We start from the raw sequence: 12,733 nt of genomic DNA on the forward strand, positions 1-12,733 counted from the left end.
CGTCCGCGTTTCACTTTCGTACAAGGCTATATTTCATGCGTTTATCTGAAAAAAAAAAAGACTTCTTAACACTTAAACTTGTATACGATGTTATCAAGCTTTCAGTTTCAGAAACACTTTTCTTGTCGTTACCAATCTGCATTTTATATCCACCCTACTTCGGCCAACATTAGTTATTTTGCTATCCAAATAATAAAACTCATCTTCCAATTTTAGAGTAATATTTCCTAAACTGATTCTCTCAGCTTCGCCTGATTACATTCGATTAGGTTCAATAATCTTGTTTTACTTTCGTTAGCGCTCATCTTATATGGTGTTCCAAGCCAGTCTTGTTTTTCTTTCGTTGACGCTCTACTTATATGATGTTTCAAGACACTATCCATTCCGTTCAGCTGCTCTTCCAAGTTCTTGCCGTCTCTGACATAATTACAATGTCATCAGCCAACCTTAAAGTTTATATTTCTTTCCTAATTTCTCATGGTTTCCTTCATTGCCTGCTCAGTGTACAGATTAAATAACATAAGGTGAGGCTTGAAACCTGTCTCACTCCCTTCTCAACAACTACTTCCCTTTCATGCTCATTGACTATTAGAATAGAAGTCTGGTTTTTGTACAAGTCACAGGTAACTTTCCATTCCCTGTATTTTATCCCTGCTACCTTCAGATTTTTCAAAAGCCTGCTCCAGTCAAAAACCTTTCTCTAAATCTAAAACTGCTAATGATGGACATTTGCCCTTCTTCAATATTTTGGGATAGCTCTCCGGAACCCATATTGTTTTCCCCCGATGCGGGCTACTACTATTTTTTCCATTCTTCTCTATATAATTCGTGTCAGTATTATGCTGCCGTGACTGATTAAAGTGATGGTTCACAGTTATCATCATCTGCTTCTTTGGAATGAGAAATGTTACATTCTTCTTGAATTCTGAGGGTATTTCGCCTGTCTGACCTGTCTTACATGCCAAGTGTTGGTTTTTAGATCTTTTTGTCGCGGTCACTTCCCCATTGGGCGTCCCCTCCAGGGTGTCCCAAATGGAGCCTAATGTGGAATATTTTGCCAATAGAGAGACGATCATGACACTTTTTCATCTACAGGCTGTATGTTCTGTTGATACACGTTATGTCTTATACATTATGGTTTTTACTGTCTTCTGCATCCCGATGTCACTGATCATTGCCGATTCTAGCGCCTTTTGGTAGCAATTTCGCACTGACAGGCCAAGAGGGTGCCGTGATCCTATATCCCCTTACCCGCCCTCTTTAACAAGTCTGTTGGCTCTTTATACTGAAAGTCGTCCGCCAACTCTGCTGAATATTTGTATTCAAAATTTAACCAGTGACTGGGATCGAATCCTGGACTCACGACAGTTTGATTACTAGTCAAAGTTGCTAACCCTGGATGATAAAGTTTTATTGGTTCCATGATCACGTTATAATGTAATTAGTGATCAAAATGCATAATATTTGAAAGTAAGTACTTAACAACACAGTGCATCAGCTTCCTATTTTATTTATCAGTGAAATTTTCAGTATACTACACGGACTTTCTACATTCAGGAAGTATGATACTGACTCGTTCTGTGTAAAAGCTATACTAATTTTCCATTTGTCTTATGTTATCTGGAAGAAAGACGCATATTTACTTCAAACGAAAATTATAAGACTATGGCAGTCCTACAAACGATTCATTCACCTGTTTAATTACGAGAGAATAACAAACATACTAAAAGTAAGGTTTGCTGGCGCTTTATCTATAGTTCCCACTAGTGGCAGTATCCATTTAGAAAAGAAATTATCTTATTAGCAGGAGTAATCCTGTCTCCCAACGTCAGGCAGCTCGTACACGTAAGTAGGACAAAAGATATCGCATGAGACCTTGTCCACCCGCTCTACATGTAAGACTCTAAGTGCCAGGCGTCAGCTAGAGATTGGCAGCGACTTGTCGGTAGTGAAAAGGCGTCCGTTCTTACAGAAATGCATTTCTAAGTGAAACGAAGAGACATCAGTATAAAACATAGTCAATGTGGCCAGGAATGTGACACTATAATTATCAAAATTCCAACTGTAATAGGTCAGTGGATTTTGTAACTACACTGTTGTCTATCTGCTTCCTTCCGTGACCAAGAAATCATAAATTTCATTAATTATAATAAGAGTGAGTAGTTTTGAGAACGACTCGGCATCAAACCGATGGAAGACAAGGCTTCTGTAAATTAAATCAGATTTTCACGAAAACAATAAGTAACACTGCTTCTACCGATTGCATAGTTTCAGGAAAATTCCCTTATAATTAGGACAGAGGCAAATATGATACATTAAAGTCAACGTAATTAGCAAAGTCAGATGAAACCTCAGTCACTTGTAAACCGGAAAAGAACATAAAACATAGCATAAAAATTGTGCCGTGCGCGTCTACATTTGTGGCGTGTAGTACGCTATCGACTCTGCTCTCGCGCTGGTTTCATCTTTGGCAGAGCCTACGTGACAGCAGAGGGCAGGCCAGACTGTGAGGAACGGCTACACAGAGGAGCGATCAGCGTGCCAGAGGTCTAGTTTACTCTGGTAGTGCGAGTGGGTGAAGGTACGTTGTGTGGGGCCTAGTGCCAGCCTGCTTCGAGGTTGTCGTAATTGTGGAACGATTGAGCCAACCTATGGAAGGCGACCAACTTCTTCTCTCTTCTTTAAAATCTTCTCTTATTCATAGTCACACACTTAAGTGTGTTAAAACTTGGTAACTTGGTAACTTCTCCATTTCAGTTAGTATTTGCCTTCCCGACTTGGTAGCAGTTATTGAGAAATGGAAACGAAATTTCCGATTTACCTTGTGACTATATATATACTGGACCCCAGTAGCGCTTATCGCAACCACAACTTCCGGTCGCTACGTGCTCGCACAGCGCCAGCGCGCCCGACCGGAAGTGAATTATAGCGCAACACGGGCCTAGTAATACTAGGGCCCGTGTTGCCCGGCAGCCTCGTCCAGCGGCAGTCCCGTTCAAGGTCACCCGCCTAGCGAGCAACCAAGAGCGGCACGGCCATCAAAACAAAAAGTGAATACATTTTTTTGAATAAAAAAAGGAAGGAGATAAGGAATAGAGATAAGGAATGGGCAGGACACACTTTATTGTCTATAATAAATCATACAGTCACCGTTGATCTTTATTTTACAATTGCCATTGCCGACTTTCGCCCATATAAACAGGTACTCATCAGCATTCAACTTCTTCTTCCTTCTCGTAGTCAAAACAAATGGCATGCTTGGAACAAGCGTACCATAAGGCTGTTTAGCCAACAGTCCTGTTGTCTCAGCTATACTCCATGTCTTCCAAGCCAAAATGTTAGCATCTGGAAAAGCTTCAAGGCCACCATAATCTGCTTGGTTGCCCCATACAACAGCAAGTGTCAGCCATGTACTACCTCCAAACTCAGTCTGAACATCACAAGGGAAGTTCAGATGGAGTCCACGAAAAACATTTGGACCTCCAAGCAATTGCTGTTTATTAAACTGCCCAGCCAAGTCAATATCAATCGCCTTCAAACTGCGATACACTGGTACGCTACGTTCACTTGTGTTAACGTGCCACAGCAATGCCTCTGCGACGTGCATGGCGTCGTGGCTGGCGGCGCAGCATACCAGTGTATCGCAGTTTGAAGGCGATTGATATTGACTTGGCTGGGCAGTTTAATAAACAGCAATTGATTGGAGGTCTAAATGTTTTTCGTGGACTCTATCTGAACGTCACTTGTGATGTTCAGGCTGTGTTTGGAGGTAGTACACACACACACACACACACACACACACACACATATATATATATATATATATATATATATATATATATATATATATATATTACTGTGTCTGCTCGTGAGGCTTTCTCAACTGATAAAGTAAGCTCACGCATGTTTGTAGTCACTTTTATCTCTCGAGCGTTTACGTTAGTATGGTGAAAGAGTTTTGTGTTTCATTACTTTTTGGAGTGTTGTTCCGTTCTGTGTATGTTGCAGTAGTAACCTGTATACGTAATTAACAAAGGATCTACTGAAACTTCCTGGCAGATTAAAACTGTGTGCCCAACCGAGACTCGAAATCGGGACCTTTGCCTTTCGTGGGCAAGTGCTCTACCAACTGAGCTACCCAAGCACGACTCACGCCTCGTCTTCACAGCTTCACTTCTGCCAGTATCTCGTCTCCTACCTTCCAAACTTTACAGAAGCTCCCCTGTTCGCAGGATAGGATAGCCATGTTTCCTGTGCATTCTAATACCGGCACTGTCCGCCGCCGCAACAATTTGCTGCGCAGCGCCCCGCCTAGTGACAACGATACTGCTCGGAGGCAACATGTTTCAGGCGACCTGCCATCACGAGATGACTCAAGACAAACATGGCATCATGGTCCAGCCGCTCCATGTAGCAGGCGAGAGGCCGATTCCACAGCCGCTGCACTATACTGGTCCACAGCGACGTCTAACGAGTGACCACCTTTTGGCCCTGCTGCTTTGCACTGCAGTCTACATCACACCGCTCGTGCCACCTACAGCGTCTCTACAGCAGCCTCCAACCCAGCCTCAGATCGAGATGGCCCCAGTTTCGGAATCACATCAAGCTTTAATCGCCATCGAGCCACCGCCACTAGCAGAATTGGAATCAGACCGGGTTCCAGCCGACTAGCAAGATGAAGATGTCACGATGCTGCCATCATCCAATGAGGAACAAATGGATCTCGCTTCACCCACGCTCTCGGACCTATTCCCCCAGCGGTTTTCCTCGATAAGACTGTAACCAGAATGGGTAAGTGTGAAGCCGTGGAGATCGAACTGCTGAAGAAATCTCTTTCTGAGGCCCTTTCCGGGCACAGTAGGTGCTGACTACTTTAAACGCGGCGCATGTGTCTTGCATAAGTGAATCATTTCCTATTGCTAGTTACTATCGTGACTTTAATTAACATCCAGACACTTCCCGTATCCGAACTGTTGCAGCTCAGGATAAAGAACCTTATTAATTTCAAGGGTAATCACTTTTACTTTGTTACAATAAAGAAGTTATCTATTTCAGTCTTGAATTCGGAATTTTCATGGATCCTACAGTGGCGACAATGAGAAAGTTGACAGACTAGTGGTTTTTTCCAGGACAGACTAGTTGACAAGTGTTCACTGCTGATTGCTGTCACGTGCATTACGTCTCGGTTGGTGTGTTCTTTCAGCGACTCCGTCCATAACACTGATGCAACCATGTGGAGTTGACGAAACAAATGATGCAAGCCTTTATGGACACCCTATGGCAGTTTTTGAAGATTGTCTCAGAACAAACGCTGAGACAAGCCCATCGCCACTCGAAACTTACTGGGAGGATATCGACCTATTCCGCGGTTATGTCAAACAACTGCGACAATGCTTCGCACTTTGTCACACCACCTGTGAGTCTAGACAAAGTAACTTCTTTATTACATGGCGCAGCGCTCAGTAGTGTAATTTCATATCACAGTTGTCCCCGATAACTGCGTTCATTGTGCTTCCATTCACTGACATTGCAGACGCTCTCGAGACGCCTCTCGATAAGTCCGAACACCTCAGTACTTCCAGATGCTTATTCTTTTGGAAGATTAATCCACGAGAACAGTCGTATCTTGATTTTATTTTTGAACCTGAACTTTTGGCAAAGGAATGCGATTTTTTATACTGTTTGTAAAATAAGATTTGATTTGCAGATGATTAGAGACATTGTAGTTCAAAAGAGTGCTGATACAAAATTGCGGCAGAACATTTTTAAACTGGATCGCCCAACATTGCACGATGTTAAGAGAGTCGTCGAAGCGTATGAAACTAACCGTCGGCTCGCAGAATTTACTGACTCGGAAGCTATCGGTATGTATGCGCCAGCATGAGTACCTAATATTTCAAAACGCCGCTCATAAAAACGAGACTTTTCGGCCTCATACGTCGGATACTTTTGGTGACAAAAAGGTAGGATCAAGTGTTTTGGATAGCCCTGGGGCTAGAGACCATTTGTATACACAACAGACGGATCGTCTTAGTTACATTGTCCTATAGTATAGAGTCCAAGTATGAATATTATACACTTCCTCCTGTATAGGCAAATGGAGCAAATCGGTTAGCTCCTTGTACATTTGACGTGGTGTACGGTGGGTTTCATGGGACTTAGGAAGACACCATAGTTCATAGGTGGTTCCTCGGAAAAACCCACAAAAACAATACATTTTCGCAGTCACCAACGGACCAAAAGCCAACCAAGACGACTACACAGAGCAAATTGCTGAAATTCTTACGATATGTTCTTTCCAGGGCTCTCGGGTGTCCAGCCGGATCCGATCGTTGAAGTCCCGCGATGTTTCGGCGAATTACCTTTTCGCCATCATCAGATGGTTCAAAACACTTGATGGTGCTGGAAAGGTTATTCGCCGAAATATCATGGGACTTTAACAATCGCATCCGGATGGACACCCGACAGACCTGGAGTCAACACATACGCCGGGAAAGCCTACGATCACATTCTTACGATATGTTCGTAAGATACAGATCTCGAACAGTCTTAAAAATTTTTCTTAATTCCTTTGACTGTTTCCAAGGTATAGAGTTTCAAAGTTATCCTGCTTGTACATGTAAAATATGCACATATAACCAGGTGTGAAGCGAAAACGCAGAATTTTCCCGCTGGTGAATATTGCAACAGTTCATCGGCACAGCAGACGTCGCCTTCATCAACACGGTGATGCACGTGCACAGGAAATTGGGCCGGCTACCGCCCTCGCTCGGCGGCGACTAAGCAAACAAGTATTCTTTTCACTGCGGCACTCGCTATGCCCGTGCATGCGGAAAGAAGTCACCTGCAGAACGTTTGGTTGAACAACAGAAGGAAACTCAAAAAGGCGTACTCAGAGAACAATGAGGAATTTTCTTAAACATTGCCGATAAATCCATAACCGTTCACGTGGATGTAGGTTCAGCTGCTACGCTAATTAATCTCTCTACGTATAGACAGCTGAGCTCTCCGAAGCTAACACAATAGAGACGGAAACTAGTTAGCCTTTCCGAACTTTTGTCGGTTTTAGGGAAAGTCAATTACTGCAACAGATTCATACCAAACACAGCCGCCCTTGCTGCACACCTCACCTGCCTAAACGGCGCCAAGGGAAATGTCAGACGAATGACGCCATTCTTTCAACTCACCCAAGGAAGCACTGATAAGATGTTGTTGTCTCATCCTCTATGACAACCCCAAACCACTCTTTTTAGCCACAGATGCTTCTTAGTACGGTCTTGGACTAACGTTCCCTCTGCGTATCAGTGGTAAAGAATTGCTGTTCCGTCGCCTCCAAAACACTAACTCGGCGCAAGTTACAGACTCACAAACAGAAAAGGAGGCTATTTCTATGCTTTTTGGGGTGGAATGGATCCACCAATACTTTTACTGCCGTCCCCGATACAGTTTTCGCGGACCACGAAACACTGTGCGCCTTATTCTGACTAAACGTGCCAGTACCTTAACACGGTAAAAAGAAAACATTGTCGGCGCTGTATCTTTACTCGTGTCAGTTTAGCATTGAGGTTAAATTCTTGTGTATTGTTAGGTCGCGTCATATTTCTTCGACGTTTCGGCCCCTCTGCTGGGGTATTCTTCAGGATCTTGTGGTGTTCACAGCAGATGTTCACAGCAGACTGAGCGTTGTCAGAGAACAAGGTCTCCTTCTCTTACAAAAGTTGTTTTCTGCGAGTGTGCTGGAGAAGTGGGATTATTGGGTAAAATTCTTGGGGTGCCATTGTTGGACCATTGTCATTAGATAGTACGAGAAGTTCTTCCGCGCTAATACCAAAGAAGGGGAATTACTGTCTAAAACTCCTGTGGTTACCATTGGTGGGCCAACATCATTGGTTAGAAAGCGATTTCTCCAGAACTTATGCTGGAGAAGAGTAGTTGGTTAAAAATCCTCCTGCTGCTATTGGTGGGCCCAAATCATTGTCTAGAAGCGAAATGGCAGAGCGTGAGAGAGAAATGTTCATTCATGCTATTATGGTCCTTCCAGGGCGTTGTTTATATTTCTCACACGCCTCGGTCGGATATTAACTTCCTTGATGGCTGGGAGCCACGATGCTAGAAGCCTAAAGCCGCCCTCTCTATTGAAGTTACGTCCGTTCTCAGAAATTTCATTCGCTTTTCGGAATTTTCTTCTATAAATGTTGGGTTCCTTAGCCAGCATACGTACGTTATTGAAATCAATGTGAAGGCCTCAGTTCTCGTGGTGTTCGGCTTCCGCCAATTTCTTACTTTGTTTCTGCCTTGTGTGGCGTTCATGTTCCTTCATATAATATTCAACAATCCTTCACGTTTCGCCTATACACAGTTTGCCACAGCCACTCGTCATTTCAAGGACACCCACAATGTGGAGGCTATCAATTGCATCCATGTTTTGACTGAAGAAAGTATTCAGAGTACCACTTTTCCTTAGAATTCTGCGGTCAGAGTTCGCAGAAGCAAATCGTAACTTAACAGACTGAGAAGACGATTCCTTTTCCTTTCTATTAGCATAATTCGCCGGTCGATGAGGCCGAGCGGTTCTAGGCACTACAGTCTGGAACCGCGCGACCGCTACGGTCGCAGGTTCGAATTCTTCGTCGGGCATGGATGTGTGTGATGTCCTTAGGTTAGTTAGGTTTAAGTAGTTCCAAGTTCGAGGCGACTGATGATCTTAGATGTTAAGGCCCATAGTGCTCAGAGCCATTTGAACCATTTATTAGCATAATTAATATTTCGCTTAAAAGTCCTCTCTATTGATAAACTTAGCCATTGGCCTTCACTGACTCTAAAAAATCCAAACTGTTTTCGTCATTGACACGGAAGGCACGTGAAGGCAGAGTGCTGAACACAACTTGTTTCTGTACTGAGTGGTGGTGCGAAGTGGCATTTAAATACCTATTTGTGTTAACAGATTTCCGATATACTCTGTATCGTAGAGTGTAGCCAGATTTTCTATATAACTACACATCTAGGAACGGGAGACCGACCCCACTCTTAGACTCCACGATGAAATAGATATTGGGGGTGAATTCCAATTAAGAAATTGTGGAACCAAAAAATGGTTCAAATGGCTCTGAGCACTATGGGACTTAACATCTGTGGTCATCAGTCCCCTAGAACTTAGAACTACTTAAACCTAACTAACCTAAGGACATCACACACATCCATGCCCGAGGAGGATTCGAACCTGCGACCGTAGCGGTCACGCGGTTCCAGACTGAAGCGCCTAGAACCGCACGGCCACACTGGCCGGCAATTGTGGAACTCATGAAGGTCTTCTTTCCTTTGTGGCCCATAAGGCAAAGGTGTCGTCTACATAGCAGAGCAAACAGGAAGGTTTCAAAGGAGCGCTACTTAATTCCTGTTCCTCAAAATGTCCCACAAATGTAACAGCTGCTACTGGTTACAAGGGCGACCACACAGCAAGACCGTCAGACAGTTCATAGAATTCACCATTGAATTTAAAATAGCTTGATCGATGAAATAAATCCATGAAGTCACAAATATCTAGAGCAACATTTTCCCTTATGAACTTAATTGTGTCTGATACTGGGATGTTAGTAAATAACGATGTCACACCGAAGCTAAAATGATGTCCCTTGCGGATAGCTTCACCGTGCGTATAATTTTTAAAAAATGTCTCGAACGTTTGACAAAAGTATTTGTTTTTCCAGCTAGATGTCTCAGTTTTCCAGACAAATAACTTTCTAAAAGGCTAAGTTGGCGAGTTAATTGCATTCACTATAGGTCTCAAAGGAATCGATTCTTCATGTACCTAGGGCAGTCCATACATTCTGGGTAAGACAGATATTCGAAACGTTAGATTCTTCCTAATAAAGCTGCCATTCTGGAGATGTTTCACTTTTCGAACGGTTCTGCTCGTCAGATGGCTTCTTTTTTCTTTTTTCAGTTGCGGTACACGTGATCGGCTAATAGTTGTTTCATCTTCTTGCGGTATCCCACAGCGTTATAACACTGCAGCATTCCCTTTATCTGATTTCGTCACAACGACGCTTTCGTTCCTCTAGAGTTCATTAAGATCTATTAATTCCTGCGCCGATCTCTTGCTTTTGTGTGGTTTCGATTTCAGTAGAATTCTCGATACATCTTACTATTTCGACCTGCATTTTCGGATAGAAAAACAAGATTGCTTCGACGGCATTTGCGAGTTCTTCGACGGAAATTCTCTTAGGCGTAGTTGCGAAATTCAGACCTTTGCTCAGAACTGAAACAGCTGCTTCATCGAGTACCTCTGACGAGAGATTCACCACTGCTCGTTTCGGATCCACAATGGAGTATTTCTTTTACACTTTAGCCGTCATTTTGTACAACTCCTCTTGCTGTTTCATAGCGCCGAATTCCGAAAATATTCCTGAATGATCAAACGCTATTATGTCTTCTTTATCCCAGTCATGAGGTGATAGAGTTGTCGTCAGTAAAAAATGTAAAGCAATTAACAAGGAGCTAACATAATTCAGGTCTGCATGTATTTGCTAGATTCTTTCACGACGAAGTTCTTTGGCCCGCCCTTTGGTAGATCCTCTTGGTTTTCATTATCTGCGCATGGCTACTAATTCCGGCGAATTTCGGAATAACATCATTATCACGACACCCGGAGAGAAAATCAGATCATTCAGTAATTTACCTCTTCTTCTAAGCATGTTCTACAGTCTTCTAAGGGTGGTATTGTGTATTGTTAGCCAATCAACAGATTGTAATAATACATATATAATGTATTTTTTGGGCAAACATACACTTTTTAATTGGAACAATGCCTATTGACACTTAAAAATTAAAATTAGGATAAATTAGAAAAAGCACTCCGTCTGCAGGCCACGAGTGGCCCATCGGGACCATCCAGCCGCAGTGTCCTACTCAGCTGAGGATGCGAATAGGAGGGGCGTGTGGTCAGCACACTGCACTCCCGGTCGTCATGATGGTTGTCTGTGACCGGAGCCGCTACTATTCGGTCGAGTAGCTCCTCAATTGGCATCACGAGGCTGAGTGCACACCGAAAAATGGCAACAGCGCTTGGCAGCGGGGATGGTCACCCATCCAGGTACCGGCCATGCCCAACAGCGCTTAACTTCGGTGATCTGACGGGAACCGGTATACCCACTGCGGCAACGCCGTTGTCACGATACATTAGAACGTTAGCCGCATATGTTGCAGGATTTTAGTGGCACTCGTTTACGAGATATCTTGTTTTGAAAAGTTTCCACACTAACACTTTTTATGCCGTTCAACCTGCGTAATTGCTAGATACGATGTAGTTACTTCTGCTTACAGCGTGCTTTGCGTTCCTTGAGCGTACTGTGAATTACTGGTGAGTTAGTGTGTGACAGTCCAATCAGTAGACCGTGAGTGGACGATGGGATTTAACAGTACAGAGAAAGCCGACATGCTCATGGTTTATGGAGTGTAGAAAGAATGCGGACCGTTCTCCTAAGGTGTACGCAGTAAGATTTCCATAAGACATCAACCATTTCGACAATTATTTATCAACCTCTTCAAAAATTGTTCAAATGGCTCTGAGCACTATGGGACTCAACTGCTGAGGTCATTAGTCCCCTAGAGCTTAGAACTTGTTAAACCTAACTAACCTAAGGACATCACAAACATCCATGCCCGAGGCAGGATTCGAACCTGCGACCGTAGTGGTCTTGGGGTTCCGGACTGCAGTGCCTTTAACCGCACGGCCACTTCGGCCGGCTATCAACCTCTTCAACCAACACTGCAGTCTCCTAACAGACTACCTCCCACGGGCGCTAGAAGACGTTCCTCTGCAGACTGAGAGGACTTTGTGGTACTAACATGATGATGATGGCTTTCCAGCCCATACTTCACAAAGTACTACAACATATCTTCACGAATTGTTTCCAAATCGTAGAATTATACGCAGAGGACCTGTACCTTGGGCGAATTTGACGCCTGTAGACTTGTTTTTGTGGACAAAGATGAAAGACGCAGTCTGCAAGGACACACCGCTACAAAAAAGGTTCAAATGGGACTTAACAGCTGAAGTCATCAGTCCCCTAGAACTTTGAACTACTTATACCTAACTAACCTAAGGACATCACACACATCCATGCCCGAGGCAGAATTCGAACCTGCGACCGTAGCGGTCGCGCGGTTCCAGACTGAAGCGCCTAGAACCGCTCGACCACACCGGCCAGCCACACCACTACACCCAATGCTATGCAACAACGTATTATTGCAACCTGCCCGGGCATATCCGCTGAAACGCTAGCATGTGTGTAGTAGTCGTTCTATAGCAGACTCGAAGCGTGTATTACCACTGTCGGACCGGCCGGTGTGGCCGTGCGGTTCTAGGCGCTTCAGTCTGGAATCACGTGACCACTACGGTCGCAGGTTCGAATCCTGCCTCAGGCATGGATGTGTGTGATGTCCTTAGGTTAGTTAGGTTTAAGTAGTTCTAAGTTCTAGGGGACTTATGACCACAGATGTTAAGTCCCATAGTGCTCACAGCCATTTGAACCATTTCTGAACCACTGTCGGTGGTCATTTTGAACACGACCTGTGATGATCAGTTTTCTCGTTACTGGTCATAATGTACATAACTAGTGTATGCACTTGTTATGCTCTTTACCGTGTGCTACCGGAGTTATTCTGTATGCGTCGGTGTGCGAACTTTTCAAAATACGAATGGCTCTGAGCACGATGGGACTCAACTGTTGAG

Source organism: Schistocerca piceifrons, chromosome 1 (assembly GCF_021461385.2).
Source record: "Schistocerca piceifrons isolate TAMUIC-IGC-003096 chromosome 1, iqSchPice1.1, whole genome shotgun sequence".
Taxonomy (NCBI): Eukaryota; Metazoa; Arthropoda; class Insecta; order Orthoptera; family Acrididae; genus Schistocerca; species Schistocerca piceifrons.